Here is a 19,197-nt window from a genome sequence, read left to right on the forward strand (position 1 = left end):
CTTCACAACTTCGTCCCAAATTCTAACTGAAAAATTGAACAGAATCCCCTGATACTGTGTCTATAATACATGATGAATATAGAATGATCTTAAAAATTTAAGGAAGAAAATATAATGTATTTGGAAATGCCTTGATCCTATAATTATACTTTTCTCTGCTATGCCTAGAAAATTAAGAAAAGAATGTAAAAACTGAAGATAAAGAATTCAGCATTAATAATTGATATGATAGTAGTAATAAACTAAAAATTTTTTAATGAAAAATTGATAATGCATAATGGCTCCTTAAAATTTTAATTTTCTATCCTACTATTAATGGAACTAATTTATCACTATAATCAAAATGACTCAGATTTTCTTTCTTTAACTGATGTCAAAAATACGATGATTATTTCAAAATTCCTGTGGATGATTTAATTGTTCTCAAAATTTTCTATTCATTTATTAAATGGTTCAGATTAATGTTTTTGTTATCATTATTTCAAACGACTTTTTAAATCTTCGGGAAAAATGTTTAAATCTTCATTCAACAAAATTATATTTTTAGATAGACTTTTATGGAATAAAAAATTCTGTAAGATAATATTCATTCACACAAGATATTAACTTAGTATTTGCTCATTACTTTACAAGTATTCGATGAAGCCTTTTAGTGTAACATACAGGTTACATAAGGAACCATTTCATTTTAACGTAATATTCCATAATCATATATTTTATCTCAAAAAATATCATATTTTGAAAATATTGGATATTGCAATGGATTTCGACTCTTTATTCCAATACACAGAATATAGAAACAAAAATAGGTTTATTTTTATTTGAAAACTATCCAAAAGGAAAATAAAATAAAAAAATAGGTAAAATTTATATTATTGTTATTTTTAATTATTCTTGTGAAGGTGCAGTCCTCTTCTTCTTAGGATTCAAAGCATGGCTCCTAAATAAAGAAAAAATCACATTCGTTAGAAGTACATAACATATTCTAAATTTGTTATGTGACATTTTAATTTAGAATCTCTTCATAATAATTGCATGCACTTGCACATATTCCAAATGATTTAAATCTTTTTTAAATTAAATAATTAAATTGCAAACAAGATTCCTTTTGGTCCTTTCATGAAATCATAAATTGCATGTATCATCCATTTTTGAAGCAAAAACAGTACAAATTTAAATAATTCATTTTGCAGAAAATAATTTGAGGTTTATTAGATATTTACTATATTTATTTGTAATATAAAATAAATCTGTAAAGTAGTTTTAATAATGATCAGATTTTTTTAAGATTAATTTCTCTAGAAATTGAAATGTACTAAGGTAGCACTTCTCAATCTGTGGATCATACAGCTTGCCCTCATGGTCCTCCGAAGTTTCCAAAGGAGACAAAAAAATTTAGTTGAAAAATCTCAGAGTTTAAAAAGTTACATATGACAATCATCTATCACCTTTTCTCGTAAGATAGACATTTTATGAAATTTATTATTGGTTACCCTACTTACAGACTTCCCACTCAGTCTTAGCAGTAAAAGATGGATTTAAAGCACTATAACTGTGGTACTTACCACCATATATCCAAATATACTATCATATATCCACTAAGACTGTGGTCTTACCATCATATATCCAAATATAGAAGAGCCATGCAAGAATTACAAATCATCCTTCTCATTAATAATCTTGAAATATTAGAAATATAACTTTTCTTCAATGGACTTAATTATGAAATATAACGGATTTTAATTATATACTAGCGGGCAAGCCCGCCAGCTGAGCGGGCTGAAGCCCACTAGTATAAGGGGTGTGATGCCTTTGTGGAGGACATTTTAAGAGCAACTGGCTTAATTTCGCCGGTATTCGAAATTTGGACCGAACTACCAGTGTTCAGCGTTTTATCTCGGGCTGCACCCGCTTTCTTCATATATGCATGGAGAAAATACTGCATAAACGATACACATGCGTAAAAGCATGAAAACACCCATGGAGCCAGCCCGTTCGCCGGAATTAAAAAGTTGGACGAAACTACCAGTATTCCGCTGTTTTGCGGGGGCTGCGCCCGCTTTATTCACGTATGCATCCAAAAGATACTGCATACACGATACACATGCGAAGAATCACGAAAACACCCATGGAAGCAGCCCGCTCGCCGGAATTCGAAAGTTGGACCGAACTACCAGTGTTCAGCGGATTTGCGCGGACTGCGCTCGCTTTATTCACATATGCAAGGAGAAGATACTGCGTACTCGATACACATGCGTAAAATCACGAAAACACCCATGCAGCCAGCATATTCGACTGTTTTCGAAATTTGAATAGAACTACCAGTGTTCTGCGCCCGCCTTATTCACGTTTGCATCCACAGGATGCTTTATAAACGCTAGAAATGCAGAAAATCTCGAAAACACACATGCAGTCAGCCCGCTTGCGGGGATTCGAAAGTTGGACCGAACTACCAGTTTTCAGCATCTTGCGCGGGCTGGGCCCGCTATATTCACGTATTCATTAGGAAGATACTCCATACACGATACAGTTGCGTAAAATCACGAAAACACCCATGCTGCCAGCCCGCTCGCCGGGATTCGAAAGTTGGTCCGAACTGAAAAAAAAGTCGGAAAGTTGGTCCGAAAAATGAAGTAACGTTTACGCAGTGTTCAGTGGTTTTGCTCGGGCTGCGGCCGCTTTATTAACGTATGCGTCCCCAATACCCTGCATACACGAGACAGATGTGGAAAAGCACGAAAACGCCCATGCAGGCAGTCCATGGGCCGGGATTCGAAAGTTGGACCGAACTACCAGTGTTCAGCGACTCAGCCGCTAATGGGCCGTTGTACGAAATATAATCACTAATATTTTAGGGTTTAATATTCCAAGAGTAGATTCGTTATGAAAATTCATTTTTTTATACTTTAACAGAATACGCACAAAATTACAAAAATATTGTTTCACAAGAATATAGTTAAATTAAATTTTAAATAATTCTCTCGCGCCATTGCTGCAAGGAATGAAATTTGAGTTTAAGAAATATTCTCTATTCGTATAAAGCTAATATTCAATTACATTTTAATTGTAAAAAAAATAATTATTAATTTTGCCGCGAAATAATTTACAATACCATTTAAATTCAAAGAGGATATGTAAATTAAGTGGACGTATCTAAAGCCATCAAAAAAATATATTACTCGAAAAAAATAATTTATTATGCCAAAATTAATAATATATTTTAAAAATAATAGCCCTTTCAGATTTTTTAATTAATATCTCAGCTGATTAAAATTGTGCAACTTCAAGAACGTCATCATTTAAATATAATATAATATACAACTTTTACTCAATATCAATAAAAGAATTAACGTGGCAATAACATATCGTGGCATTTATACTAACTTGAAACGAAAAATGTTAATTTAAAATGCTGACATTAACGAAATATTTTCAACATACAGTGAGGTAACATGCAATCGCGTGCTTTATTTAACCTCAGAATATAACCTTGATTTTTATCTGCGGCGATTCAAGAAACTGTTGCAATAGGAAAAAAGAATTTGGCACTTAGCCAGAAATTAGCGTTTTCAGTTTTTAATTAATATCTCAGCTGATTAAAGTCGTACGAAGATGAGAATGGTATCGATGGATTCGCAGAATTTTTTCGAATCCGAAGATACCTGTCTCGAATTCCAACTCAGCGCCGTTCCAGAGATATTTAAGAAAAAAGAATTTGGCACGTGACCTTTTCGCCAACACAACATTGCAGCGGAAGCCAGCTGTTTCCCCCCCCCCCCCCGTCGCTTTCGAGAAAGTATTTTTATCTCATCTAATTCCGAGACAGTTGCCACTCCGAAAAATGAAGTAACGTTTACGCAAATTTTAATTAATAACTCCGCCGCTTTTTGTCGTACGAAGATGGGACCGGTATCGATGGATTCGTTGATTTTTTTAGCATCCGACGATATGCGTTTCGAATTCGAACTCGGCGCCGTTCCGGAGATATTCGAGAAAAAAGAATTTGGCACGCCGCCAAATCCCTAAATTAGGGAACATCAGTGAAAAAAGTGCAAAACGTAGGGAAATGTAGGGGAAAAATCAGTTTTTAATTAATATCTCAGCTAATTAAAGTAGCACGAAGATGCCGATGGTCAATATGGCGAGCCACGGGAATTCTGAATCCAACGGTACCTTCCGCTAAGCTCTACACCCAGCCGTTCCGGAGAAGATGATGTTACAAACACACAAACACACAGACAGACGCGCACAGATTTTAATAGTATAGACTAGCGGGCAAGCCCGCCAGCTGAGCGGGCTGAAGCCCGCTTATCATTGTTCGTTTTTAAAAGATATCCTATGTTAAATTTGGCCGGTATTGAAAAGTTGAACCGAACTACCATATTTTAGCGGCATCCAGAAATCACTTTATACACTATACACATGCGGAAAATCAGGAAAACACCCATGCAGCCAGCCCGCTCGCAGAGATTCGAATGTTTGACCGAACTACCAGTGTTCAGCGGTTTTACCCGGTATCCGCGCGCTGTATTCACGTATGCGACCAAATTTTATGTACAGTACCCCGGAATTCGAAAGTTGGACCGAACTACCAGTGTTCTGTAGTTTTGCCCGCTTTATTCAAGTATGCATGCAGAAGATACCGCATACACGTTACACATGCGAAAAATCCCGAAAACACACATTGAGCCAACACGGTCGCTTGGATTCGAAAGTTGGACCGAACTACCAGTAATCAGAGGTTTTGAGCGAATTTCGGCCGCTTTATTCACTTATGCATCCAGAAGATGCTGCGTACACGAGGCACATGCGTAAAATCACGCAAACACCCATGGACCCAGCCCGTTCGCCGGGATTCGAAATTAGGACCGAACTACCAGAGTTCAGCTTTATTCATTTATGCATCCAGAAGACACTGCATACACAACAGATATGCGTAAAATCACAAAAAACATGAGTGTAGCCTGCCTGCTCACCGGGATTCGAAAGTTACCGTATACCATCTCAAAGGAGCAAAGAAAAATCTTTAATCTTAAAAAAAAAAAAAAAAGTGTGAATTTAATTTTTATTGGTGCGAACTTATTTAAAATATCATTTGCATTAAAAGATAATATCTAAATTAAGTGCACGTATCTAACAACATAAAAAAATATATTATTCCAAAAAATCAAATTTATTATTAAAAAAATAACAACATATTTTTAAAAAATAGCTTTTTCAGATTTTTTAATTAATATCCCAGCTGATTAAAGTTGTACAACTTCAAGAACGTCATCATTTAAATTTAATGTAATATAAGAACTTTTATTCAATATCAATAAAAGAATTAACGTGACAATCATCCTAACCTGAAATTAAAAAAAAATTGTGAAAAGCAGCTGTTTATTTAAAATGCCTACATTAACGAAATATTTTTAAAATACAGTTAGGTAGCAATCGCGTGCTTTATTCAACTTTAGAATATAACCTTGATTTGTATCTGCGGCGATTCAAGAAACTGTTGCAATCGGAAAAATGAGCCCGAAAATTAGCGTTTTCACAGTTTTTAATTAATATCTCAGCTGATTAACGTCCTACGAAGATGAGAATGGTATCATTGGATTCGTAGAATTTTTTGGAATCCGCAGACACCTGCCTCGAATTCCAACTCAGCGCCGTTCCATAGATATTTAAGAAAAAAGAAATTGACACGTGACCTTTCGCCAGCACAAATCTCGAGCGGAAGCAATTGTCATCCCCCCGGCGCTTTCGAAAAAGCAATTTTATCTCAGCTAATTCCGAGACGGTTGCCACTCCGAAAAATGAAATAACGTTTTCGCAGTTTTTAATTAATAACTCCGCCGATTATTGTCGTACGAAGATGGGACCGGTATCGATGGATTCGTTGATTTTTTTCGAATACGGGGATATGCGTTTCGAATCGCAACTCGGAGCCGTTCCGAAGATATTCGAGAAAAACGAATTTGGCACTCGGCCAAATCCCTAAAATAGGGGAAACCCGTGAAAGAAAGTGCAAAACGTAGGGAAATGTAGGGAGAAAATCAGTTTTTAATTAATATCTCGGCTAATTAAAGTCGCACGAAGATGCCGATGGTCAATCCGGCGAGCCACGGGCATTCTGAATCCAACGGTACCTTCCGCTAAGCTCTACACCCAGCCGTTCCCGAGGAGATGATGTTACAAACACACAAACAGACAGAGGCACACAGATTTTAACAGTATTGACTAGCGGGCAAGCCCGCCAGCTGAGCGGGCTGAAGCCCGCTTATCATTGTTCGTTTTTAAAAGATATCCTATGTTAAATTTGGCCGGTATTGAAAAGTTGAACCGAACTACCATTTTTTAGCGGCATTCCGCGGGCTTCCCCCGCTTTTTTCACCTATGCATCCAGAAGTTACCGCATACACTATACATATGCGGAAAATCACGAAAACACCCATGCTTCCAGCCCTTTCGCGGGTATTCGAAATTTGGACCGAAATACCAGTGTTCAGCGCTTTTGGGCGGGAGCCCGCCCAAAACAGTGTTCACGTGTGCATGCAAAAGATACTGCGTACACCGTACACATGCGTAAAATCACGAAAACACCCCTCCAGCCAGCCCGCTGCCGATTCGAAAGTTGGACCGAAATACAATTTTTCAGCGATTTTGCGCGTGCTGTGCCCGCTTTATTCACGTATGCATGCTGAAGATGGTGCATAAACGATACACATGCGTAAAATCACGAAAACAAACATGGAGCCTGCCTGTTCGCCGGTATTCGAAAGTTGGACCGAATTACCAGTGTTATGTGGCTTTGCGCGGGCTCTGCCCGCTTTATTCACATATACACCCAGAAGATACTCCATACACTATACACATGCGTAAAATCACGAAAACACCCATGGAGCCAGCCAGTTCGTCGGGATTCGAAATTACCGCATTACCAGAACCGCATTACCAGTATTCTGTGCCCGCTTTATTCACGTATGCATCCATGAGATACTTTATAAACGATACACATGCGAACAATCACGAAAACACCCATGCAGCCAGCCCGCTCGCCGAGATTCGAAAGTTTGAGCGAACTACCAGTGTTCAGCGGTTTTACCCGGTATCCGCGCGCTGTATTCACGTATGCATCCAAATTTTATATACAGTACCCCGGAATTCGAAAGTAGGACCGAAATACCAGTGTTCAGCGATTTTGTGGAGCGGGCTGCGCCCGCTTTATACACATAAGCATGGAGAGGATACTGCATAAACGATACACATGAGTTAAAGCAAGAAAACACCCGGGGAGCCAGCTCGTTCGCCGACACCGAAAGTTGGATCGAACTACCAGCGTTAAGAGGTTTTGAGCAGGCTGCGCCCACTTTTATCACATATGCATCCAGAAATCACTTTATACACTATACACATGCGGAAAATCAGGAAAACACCCATGCAGCCAGCCCGCTCGCAGAGATTCGAATGTTTGACCGAACTACCAGTGTTCAGCGGTTTTACCCGGTATCCGCGCGCTGTATTCACGTATGCGACCAAATTTTATGTACAGTACCCCGGAATTCGAAAGTTGGACCGAACTACCAGTGTTCTGTAGTTTCGCGCGGGCTGCTCCCGCCTTATTCAAGTATGCATGCAGAAGATACCGCATACACGTTACACATGCGAAAAATCCCGAAAACACACATTGAGCCAACACGGTCGCTTGGATTCGAAAGTTGGACCGAACTACCAGTAATCAGAGGTTTTGAGCGAATTTCGGCCGCTTTATTCACTTATGCATCCAGAAGATGCTGCGTACACGAGGCACATGCGTAAAATCACGCAAACACCCATGGACCCAGCCCGTTCGCCGGGATTCGAAATTAGGACCGAACTACCAGAGTTCAGCTTTATTCATTTATGCATCCAGAAGACACTGCATACACAACAGATATGCGTAAAATCACAAAAAACATGAGTGTAGCCTGCCTGCTCACCGGGATTCGAAAGTTACCGTATACCATCTCAAAGGAGCAAAGAAAAATCTTTAATCTTAAAAAAAAAAAAAAAAAGTGTGAATTTAATTTTTATTGGTGCGAACTTATTTAAAATATCATTTGCATTAAAAGATAATATCTAAATTAAGTGCACGTATCTAACAACATAAAAAAATATATTATTCCAAAAAATCAAATTTATTATTAAAAAAATAACAACATATTTTTAAAAAATAGCTTTTTCAGATTTTTTAATTAATATCCCAGCTGATTAAAGTTGTACAACTTCAAGAACGTCATCATTTAAATTTAATGTAATATAAGAACTTTTATTCAATATCAATAAAAGAATTAACGTGACAATCATCCTAACCTGAAATTAAAAAAAAATTGTGAAAAGCAGCTGTTTATTTAAAATGCCTACATTAACGAAATATTTTTAAAATACAGTTAGGTAACATGCAATCGCGTGCTTTATTCAACTTTAGAATATAACCTTGATTTGTATCTGCGGCGATTCAAGAAACTGTTGCAATCGGAAAAATGAGCCCGAAAATTAGCGTTTTCACAGTTTTTAATTAATATCTCAGCTGATTAACGTCCTACGAAGATGAGAATGGTATCATTGGATTCGTAGAATTTTTTGGAATCCGCAGACACCTGCCTCGAATTCCAACTCAGCGCCGTTCCATAGATATTTAAGAAAAAAGAAATTGACACGTGACCTTTCGGCAGCACAAATCTCGAGCGGAAGCAATTGTCATCCCCCCGGCGCTTTCGAAAAAGCAATTTTATCTCAGCTAATTCCGAGACGGTTGCCACTCCGAAAAATGAAATAACGTTTTCGCAGTTTTTAATTAATAACTCCGCCGATTATTGTCGTACGAAGATGGGACCGGTATCGATGGTTTCGTTGATTTTTTTCGAATACGGGGATATGCGTTTCGAATCGCAACTCGGAGCCGTTCCGCAGATATTCGAGAAAAACGAATTTGGCACTCGGCCAAATCCCTAAAATAGGGGAAACCCGTGAAAGAAAGTGCAAAACGTAGGGAAATGTAGGGAGAAAATCAGTTTTTAATTAATATCTCGGCTAATTAAAGTCGCACGAAGATGCCGATGGTCAATCCGGCGAGCCACGGGCATTCTGAATCCAACGGTACCTTCCGCTAAGCTCTACACCCAGCCGTTCCCGAGGAGATAATGTTACAAACACACAAACAGACAGAGGCACACAGATTTTAACAGTATAGATTAAACTATAAGTGTACTAGTAGTAATATATGCTAAAAAATTGCTTTCGAAGGGAACAGCAGCAAGATGATTCACAAATTATGATAATTCACATAATCTCTATTCGAAAAAAGTTTGAGAAACGCTGAAACAGGAGAATAATTAAATTATGGTTAATACTGGTAATTTCAGCCATATGCTTTAAGCTTGATGATCAACATTAAAAAATTTGCAGAAAGTGTTAGATCAAAAACTACTTTTCCACATAATATGAACTTATACGTAACAGCATTTAATACTTAGCTCACTGGCAAAATATACAAAATTTTGAAATGCAAGTATATATATATAAGGCCAATAATATAGTTATCAACAATTAATGCATGAACTTCAGTACTTACACAATTAACAAACACATGAACAATGATGTTACATGCATTCATCCTCTGAATTAACTAGTCAGTTTGGGTATTTTCTATCTTAGATGTCGCAAAAATTGATCGTGGATTTAATATTTTAAATGTTCCTCTCATAGACATTTTAATACTTGTATTTTTTACATAGAGTGTCATCTTTAGTTTTACAGATATTCATTTGTTCACTTATTACGATTAAGTTTTACAGACAGAACAGATGATACCTGATTACATTAAGTGGTATTTAAGACAGAAACTTACTTACTGGTACTTAACACAGTTGCTAGAAAAATATTACATAGTGAAAGACAGGGTACAAAGTCAGAATCTGAAAACTTATTGACTTACACTAAGCTATTTAATGCTTGAAATATTTATGATTAGATAATATCTTTTACATCATCAATATCTAACAGTGATATGATATACTTTAAGTATACAGTAAAACCACTCTATAACTTTTCCATAATTTTGTACAATTTTGATATTTAATGGAGGTGGTTACTTCACAAAGCATGATTCTCAGTGATAATTAATATCAATGTTTGTATCACCAGAATACTTGACATAATCACTTAAAGAGGTATAGTTGCTAAGGAAGGTTTTTCTATACTTCAAACAATGGTTTACATATTTTAAAAAGTATATTTTTCTGACACTGTTATTTAAAAAGTGTATAACTCCTTCTACTCTTAAGCATAAAAATTTGAAATTTTTATGCTTAAGAGTCATTTATTTAGTTGTAACTTACAGGAAGATATCTTAAATGCCTAAAATGTTTTAATTTATGAAAAACAGCAGTTAGAGTATATTGAAGGGTGCTCCCTGTATTATCAAGGGAGCGCAAGTTTGTGCAATTCTCTGATGTTTTCTTAAGTGAAAATAGGTCGATGTGTACATGGATAAAGTTAAGGGAGTGCGCGATGCCAAGTTTGTACAATTCACAGATTTTTTTTTAAGTGAAAATAGGTCGATGTGTACATGGATACCGAGTATGTGCAATCTGTCTTCGTTTTTGGCACACAAATCGTCGCTACACAAGCCAAAATAACATGGTCAAAGAATTGCACAAACTCGGTATCCATGTACTGCCAAAAATCGCCAAATTTTGCCAAGGGGCACCCATAAATATGCTTTTACCAAAACAAGCATTAAGGCATACTGTCAATTACATTTTAAATTCCAGTGATTTTTCAACACTAGTTCAAATACTCTAAGCATATGTTTGCATAAGTTACATAACTTTTGCATCAGCAAAATTTATAACTTAGCAAATATGAACTATGAAAAAAAATATTTGAGCTTACCTTGACCCTTGGATTTACTAAATCTATGACACTTTTAACGCCAAAGAAATTCGATGACCGAAAATACGCGATGATTTATTTAATCTGGTTTTAAAATGGGTCATTTTAAGTTTGGCTATATCAACAACATATTACTCAGTATGGTTGGATAGTGAATTTGTAATTCTTTTTCATTCTTGAAATATATACACATGACAGAATTGGAATAAAAATTTTAGGTTTTTCAGATGAACTCATAGATTGAACTAATTTGTGAATTTTATCAAGTAGTTCTTAAAAATACAACCAACGATTAATTAAAACCAACTGCAATTCAAATGGATACTCTTTGTCAAAAAGGAGCAGTAGAACTTATTTTAAACATTCAGCAATAAATAGTTTTCTGAATATATTTTTTAGCGTAACGGCAGTTTCAAACATAATAAAGAGAACAACATTCATTCTAATGAGGATAATTTTGAAAATAATTCACATTAAAATATATCTCAAAGAGATTTTTAAATGAAAAGACGACACAAAAGAATTATTCTCAAAAAATACATGTTATCTCAGATATAGAAGAAATTTGGCATTGAGCTGAGTATTGAAATTAATATATGCAACTGACGTATCATTACTAATATTTCCATGATTTGATATTGAATGCTATAACTATTAAATATTAGCAAATGCATTTTATAATGAACTTTGCACCAAAATTTATATGTAAATTTACATTGTAAGTACTAGAATGAATGTTGTACCATTTTATTAATATTTTACTTTTCAACAAGCATAAAGGAAAAAATAGAATTTTTTTCTTTAATGTTCCTAGTATGTTACATCATAGTTAAAAATATGTCAAAGTCACGGCATTTCGATTGCCTTTTGTAAATGTTGGTTATAATGTAACTTAATAGATGCTTTATAAGTTGGTAAAGACTGTCCTGGATTAAAACTATCTTTAACACAAAAAATAATATACATTGAATACTTTTACAAATATGTAATTGCTATCCGACTGTATAATCTTTTAAGGCGAACTTATCGCATGTATTAATGAAATGATATTCCATTTTTAATGTATGTTAAGTTATTTTGTCGAATTTTTTAAATATATTACAGTTATTTTTTCTTTTTCGTTGAGATTAATAATAACATACATAGTGTAATAATGCTCTGAAAAATATTCTAAAGCAGTTCACGCTGGGATTAATGATAACATGTATGGAATAATAATGTTACATCTGTCAACAGAATGAAAAATATGAGTATTCTAACGCGATATGTTTTAAAAGATACATAAATATTTAACATGAGAAATTATTAGACTATAGATAGAACATTAATATTAAGCTTATTTGTTTTTAAACTAACATATTAACAAATTTGTTTCTGTTTATAAATATGGGCAGTTTAACTGCAGACACCTGCAGATGTAACGAATAAAAGTTGTTATTTTACTAAATGGAACACAAGCTCTGTGATTTGAACTCTAACAATAATTCAACACAGGTTTATTTAGGAGCATTAGAATTATAAGCTAAACATTAAAAGAATTTAATTATAGATAGTGTAAAGAACATAACAAATACATTACATAAAATTAGTAAAATACACGTCAAACACTATTTCGAACTTACCTCGACCATAGCAAAAATAATGGCTAACATGGCGACTATCGTTGAACTCTCCCGCTAAGACGCTGTTTTTCCACCTTCTTCCTGATTGGTTCTTCTCTCTCAGCCGTTTTAAGCCACGTGATCACACGCTACGGACAAAATCCAAGCAAAACTTCTTGAAAAACTCCTGTAGAGTTTACAGTTTCGTTTGGTTCTGTGTTCGTTACAGGTATTTCCTTCGTAATTGTTCGCATTTCTGTAACTATACAAGACTTTTGTCTGTAAACTTCGAGGTTTTTTTTACAGTGTGTATTTCTATCGCGTTGCCAACAAACCTGATGTAGAGTTTTTATATTACTTGGAGTGGTTTTGTTTTTAAACCAAATTTATGTTTTGCATTGTAATAATATCTCAGGTTCAGTGTATTTTATGATAATATTGTTCAGGTATCAAAGTTATTGGTTCTTAATTCTGAATTCATATGAAAAAATTTTATTTGGCAGTTTATTATTGTCTTAGTTTATCTTTATGCATTTTTTTTTCTAAATTGAATGGTTTCTTGAATTTGTGAATCTAATTGATATTAATTGTGTATAATGCAGTAATGGATGTATTATATTTTGTTTGTACTATAGTTTTTATTTAAATTAGTTGGACTCAGTTTTGAAAGTATTTCGTATTTTCAGTATAAATTATGAAAGTATACTCGGTTTATTGTTTGAATGCTATAGGTACTACTTGTAACATGCTTTCTTTAGGGTCTTTTATGACTATGTTACTTATATTCTTGAAGGCCTTGTATGCCACTGTAAACTTATTCTGCTTAGTCATAATAAATAGCTTCTGGAGTCAGGGGCTTTAATCCGTGTAAGGGCAGACATCATGTCAGCTAGGTAATGGAGCCCCTGTTCTCTGGTTAACAGTCCCTTCTGTAGAAGAGCTCAGAAGTTTTCAGTACAGCTTGTTCTGCCTTGAACCACATCATTGCTTTCAGCCTGTGTTACTACGTTCGGCCATAGTTTTACGTGCCTGTTATTATTCGCCGGTGAGGTTTAATTACAGGCCTACTCTTTTAGTCACTTTTGAACAGCTTCGGCTAAAGTTTAACTAGTTAGAATTACTAATTCAGAAGTCAAACAACAAAATAATGGCTAGACTCTTCACTAAAGTTCTAGTAGCCAAGGACACGTAAATTAACTAGAACTTCATAAGCCAATCCATATGAAATTTCAATATGTTGTCAAATAAGACTGCGGAGTAAAACTGCAGTATGCAAATTAGTGGCATTGCAATCAAATACGTCATCTGCAAGGAGCATAAAATTGAATGTTTCAGAGCAAGCCTGGAAATTTCGCTGTGATAATGAGATAAGAAATCTGGGAAAGCCAATTTTTAGCAATGACCTCCAGGCGTCATTTATCCAAAGAATTGCGATGGAGAGCTATTGGAAGACTAGAAGCAGGAAAAAGTCAGACAGAAATAGCCAGATGGCTAAATGTGTGTCTTTCTGTGGTTCATAGACTTTGGCAATAATTTCTAACAACAATTCGGCATCCAGGAGGTTCAGCCAAGGACGGCCAGCTGGTACGACGAACGCTGATGACCTATAATTGTTGTTACGCTCCCGAAGGAATAGAACCTCAAGTCAACTCAGATTTTCCCTTGCTGCAGCCACTGGAAAGTTGGTGTCAACGTGCGTAGAAGGCTTCACGAAGGTGGAATGTACGCGAGGCGACCAGCCATTTGGCGTGCCGCTCACGTCACGTCATAGAAGGGAACGTTTGAGTTGAGTGCATCAATATGTCCATTAGATAACTGATCAGTGGAAGGCTCTTCTCTTTACGGATGAGTCTAGGTTTAGCCTCCAAAGCGATAGCAGGTGTTATTTGATTTGAAGAGAACCTAGAGCCCGTTGTCAGCCATCAAACATTCGTACGGAGGAGGCAGTGTTTGTGTTTCGGATGGTATCTTATTGGATGGACGCATAGATCTCCATGTCTTTCCACGTGGAACCATGAACGCTCAGGCCTATAGAAATGACATCCTTGATGCTCATGAGCGCTATTATGCGGGGGCAATAGGTTATTATTTCCTGCTGCAGGATGACATGCTAGATCGCACAGGGCTCACATCGTGGATGATTATCTTCAGCAACAAAAAATTCAGCCCATGGAGTGGCCATCTCGATTACAGGTCCTGAATCCTATCCAGAATGTTTGAAATGCTGTAGGAAGATGTATACGTGCTCTCAACCATCCTCTTCAGCCCCTTGTCACATCTGCAATTGCTTTGCAAGAGCAATGGCTCTCACTTCCAACGAAAGTATAGACTGCATAGTTCAGCTTAAGTTCTGGCCTTAAATGCAGACATGAATTGACTGAAAAGCACACGCGTGGCAGGGCAACAAGAAGGTTCTCTCCTCTCTTGGCTAAAAACCCAATTCTTAAATGCCTTTACAGTTTGCAATTCATTAACATAAGATTCTTTCTCGCTCTTATTTTGGCCGAAAATGGAAAATCAGAGAAGATACTAAAGTTTTAAAATAAAATAAAAGTTAGTATAGCAAAGTTTTAAATTAAATAAACGTCAGTAAAGCTTAAAATCCTTACGAGGTTAGTAATTTACAATTTTTAATTTATCTGCGCCCTGGCGTTTTGCTTTTGTGACCTAGTGCCGGCTCACGACTTGGCATTTGGGAAACACTGGTATAAATTTATTAATAATCCTTAATACATTTGTAAAAATTGTGGTTTATATTTTTGACAATGCAATTCGATATTCGATTTTTGTTATTTAGTGCTCAAGCTTTCATTATTAGTGATATAAAATTGTAAAAGAAATTTTTAAAGAAAGAAAATTATTCAATCTCTTGTTCCCGTCAAAATATAAGATAAATTATTTTTCTTCTTTTAGATCATTAATGATTTTTATCAGTTTTAAATAAAAGTTTATAAAACCTTTTTATATAAGCTTATGTTTAGTTCACTCATGGTGTTTCATTGCGAGTAGAATTTTGTTATTGAGAGTAGAATTGTTATTTTTAACCTACTTCTAAGTTCAAATTCTATACGCACACAGTTTGTCGGTGACAATGCAACGCGGAGAGGCGATTTCTTTTAAATTCAATTTAGATTTTTAAATTTAATATTTAAACAATTTTCTCAGATATCTTCATTTAATGAACAAACTAAGCAAATCAGAATTTTAGTGTTTACAGCATCGAATAGATAGGAAAAATGTCTTGTCAATGAAACTTGTATGAAAATCGTAACTTAATTTCTGAATTTTTGACGAATTTTTGAAAATCGCTAGAATGTTTATACTATTTGATCTTTATGTTTAAAATTTCATCATCTAAAATGTATCGGGTATAAAGCTTTGGAATTTTTATGGATTATAAAACAAACATTTTACTCTCTTTCAAAATAAGAATAGCAAAAAAAAAATTAATTGAACGATTTTTCACATTTAAAAGAAAGAAAATATATTGCAGTCCTAAACAGAAGGAAGAGAAACAGCGTATCTGGCTAAAAAATTGCTTTTGAGTTTGTCATCTTGACGCACTTGACAAATTGGCGATATTCGAATTTCCTTTTAGCTTTAAGTAAAATACTCTTTGTTACACTGTTATTGTATTCAATTTCCTAAATTGAATATTTAAAGCGCTTTCTTCATTTTCTGAATGACGTTCAGTTATTTTTCTTTAATTCATATAATTTATTGCTTGTATTTTAGTAATGCCTAAAAATTTCATCATTGATAACGTGTAATTGAGACTGAAAGCAAAAGATAAAATATATATAAAAAAAGGTTTTTATACAATTTAAAACGGATATATTTAATGAACTAAAAGGAGAAAAATAATTTATCATATAATTAAATGGGAATAATAATGTAAATAATTCTATTCATAGAATTCATCTGTAAAATTAACTTGAATAATGAAATCTGTTAATTTAATTGCATTGTAAAATGCATAAACCATTAGCTTATTAAATTTTCTATTAGTTTATTTTCATTGTCAAGCGTATGATCCAATATCTTTTTTAATTTATCATGGGAGACCCGGCTTTTATTATTAGCAATGTAAAATTGTACATTGATAATAATAAAAGCTGTAAATACTGTAAATAGAATTATGATCATGTTTGGCCGCTTTTGGCGATTTCAATTTGGAGACAAAAATTAGTCGTCAAAACCATGGCCAGCTTGGCGATATCTCGCCAATTTAGCGAGATAGCTATTTACTGAATGTTAAATAAACTCGGCCCTCTATTCTTATTTTTCCGACAGAGCATCGTCTATTTCAAGCATTTCATATTACATTGCACAAAGAATACTGTAGTTTCCTATATAATTTTACTAAGATTATTTACATATATACAAAATTTGTAACAAGCTTTTTACCGCAAGTAAAATTTTTTGTAACGAGTTTTTGATTTTTAGTTACAAACGTTTTATTTATTTATGGCTAGGTAGTTAGAAACGTTTTATTATTTGTTCATACGTTACCACGTGACTGTTGTAAGCTTCTGCTGCATCAGGTCAATGCGTTTTTGAATGACCGCAAGCATTCAAAAATGCTGAATTTTTTTTGAAAATGAATTTTTTTTTAATGAATTTTTTTTTGAATGAATTTTTGAATGCGTTTTTCTTATGACCGCAAGCAGTAGCGCATAAGGATGCTATCATTAACCTAATGTTCACTACACAGTATTGCTGCAGTTTTTCTTTTTTAGACAGAAGATGCTATGTGATATTAGTTAGTAAATGAAAATAACCAGAAACTTATGACCTCTTCGGGTGAAATAATATGATTAGACACGAAATATTTCAGAGAAATGCCTGACGGGAAAATAATTCAATGCATTTTATATAAACCATTCCTTTGAATGAAAAACAATCCAGCTTTCATCATTATGATGTTTATCCTTGTATACATATTTAAGAAATAAAAAAACAGTTAAATAAGCAGAATAATTCGGAGTTTTTTTCAGGAAAGAAAACGTTTTTAGTAAGTTATTTACTTCTTAATATATGTAAATATGGCCCCTGCACAAGAGTAATATTCTATTGTTGCAAATATATCATTGGCAGTGCAAGATTTACGTACAAGCTACACAAGCTATAGCTTAGTGCCCCACTTTCTTGCGGGCCTCCCAAAAAGTAAAATAAAGTCTAACGGGCTTATAAAGCGCCCCATATCTCAAATAGCTTAGGGCCTTATCAAGTCTAAATCCGTCTCTTATCAGTGATCTTCAAACTTTGTCAAGTCATGGAACCCTAAGAATTGTAAGGTCTTTATCAGGGAACCCCATCTTACCCTTAGGAAAACATACAGGGTGATTATAATTAAAGTTTAAGTTTCAAAACGCTATAAAAAAAGAACCACTGATGAAAATGATGTGAAATTTGAAAGGAATGTTATTGAAAAAGGCGGAAAGCATATGGCAGAAGAAAAATTTTAGTTTCAAAAGTTAGCAACAGATGGCGCTGTAAGCGGCAGAATCACGACGAGAAACGAGAAATGATTCGTAAAACAATGGCTAAGGTGGAAGTTACACATTAAAACGCATTGACAAATTAGAATTGTTGAATAATTTTATTTGCATGACTGTACATATCACATCGAAAGGGACAAATCGGTTTCAAGAGTTTTGCGGCGACATACCGCATAAGAACCATTCATCAAAGAAGTTCGGAACTGTCGCGAGACTGGCGCAAAACATATTCAATATGGTGTCCACCGTTGTGTGCAACAAGTTGAAAGTGACAAACAGCATGTTCCACAACGGATCGCAGTGTCTCCGGGGTGATGTTCAGAATGTGTTGCGAAATGCGTGCCTTTAATTCCGCTAAATTTGCAATTGGAGCACGGAACACAACATCCTTCAGATACTCCCACAGCCAGAAATCACACGCAGTAAGATCAGGCGATCGGGATGGCCAGGATGTAGGGAAATGACGGCTGATAATTCGAGCATTTCCGAAATGGCGCCTCAGCAGCTGTTTCACGGGATGTGCAATGTGCGGAGGAGCGCCATCTTGCATAAAAATGATTTCATCCACACATCCATGCTGTTGCAGACCTGGAATCACGTGGTTGCACAAAAGAGACGCATACCTCTGACCAGTGACGGTTGCGGTAACAGGACCGGAAGCACCCGTTTGCTCGAAAAAATATGGTTGTAGGATGAATGATGCCGTAAAGCCACACCATACCGTGACCCTTTCAGGATGAAGTGGTACGGGGTGCGTTGCCAGTGGATTTTCTGTTGCCCATATTCGACAATTCTGGGTATTCACGTATCCTGTCAGATGGAAATGGGCTTCATCTGTCCACAAAATTTTCCACGGCCATTCATCCACTTCCATGCGAGCCAGGAATTCTAACGCAAACGTCTCCCTAGCTGTCAGGTCAGACGGAAGCAACTCCTGCACATGGCCAATTTTGTACGGATAGCATTGCAGAATGTTTCGCACAATTTTCAGCACTGTGCTCATAGGCCTGTCCAATGTTCGGACAATTCCTCGTGCACTGCACGGTTGCACACCACCGGCCGACCCCTCCTGTAATGCTGTGGCCACTTCTTCAACTACCGTCGAATGCACTCGTTTTCTCCCTCTACCAGATTGCACATCAAACGAACTTGTCGTTTCGAATTTTTGCATCATT

At 35.5% G+C, this 19,197-nt stretch overlaps 1 long non-coding RNA gene across 1 annotated transcript; it reads right to left on the bottom strand.

The window, feature by feature from the left end:
- Positions 1–794: 794 nt before the first annotated feature.
- LOC146995201 (uncharacterized) lies at positions 795–12,679 on the bottom strand. Its single transcript, XR_015043713.1, has 2 exons — positions 12,543–12,679; positions 795–940 (listed from the first exon to the last, which is right to left on the bottom strand). It is a non-coding gene; the product is annotated as an uncharacterized LOC146995201 (long non-coding RNA).
- Between the last annotated feature and the right edge of the window lie 6,518 nt (positions 12,680–19,197).

This window comes from Stegodyphus dumicola, chromosome 10, assembly GCF_044657685.1.
Source record: "Stegodyphus dumicola isolate Sdum_Otavi_A_Nest chromosome 10, ASM4465768v1".
Taxonomy (NCBI): Eukaryota; Metazoa; Arthropoda; class Arachnida; order Araneae; family Eresidae; genus Stegodyphus; species Stegodyphus dumicola.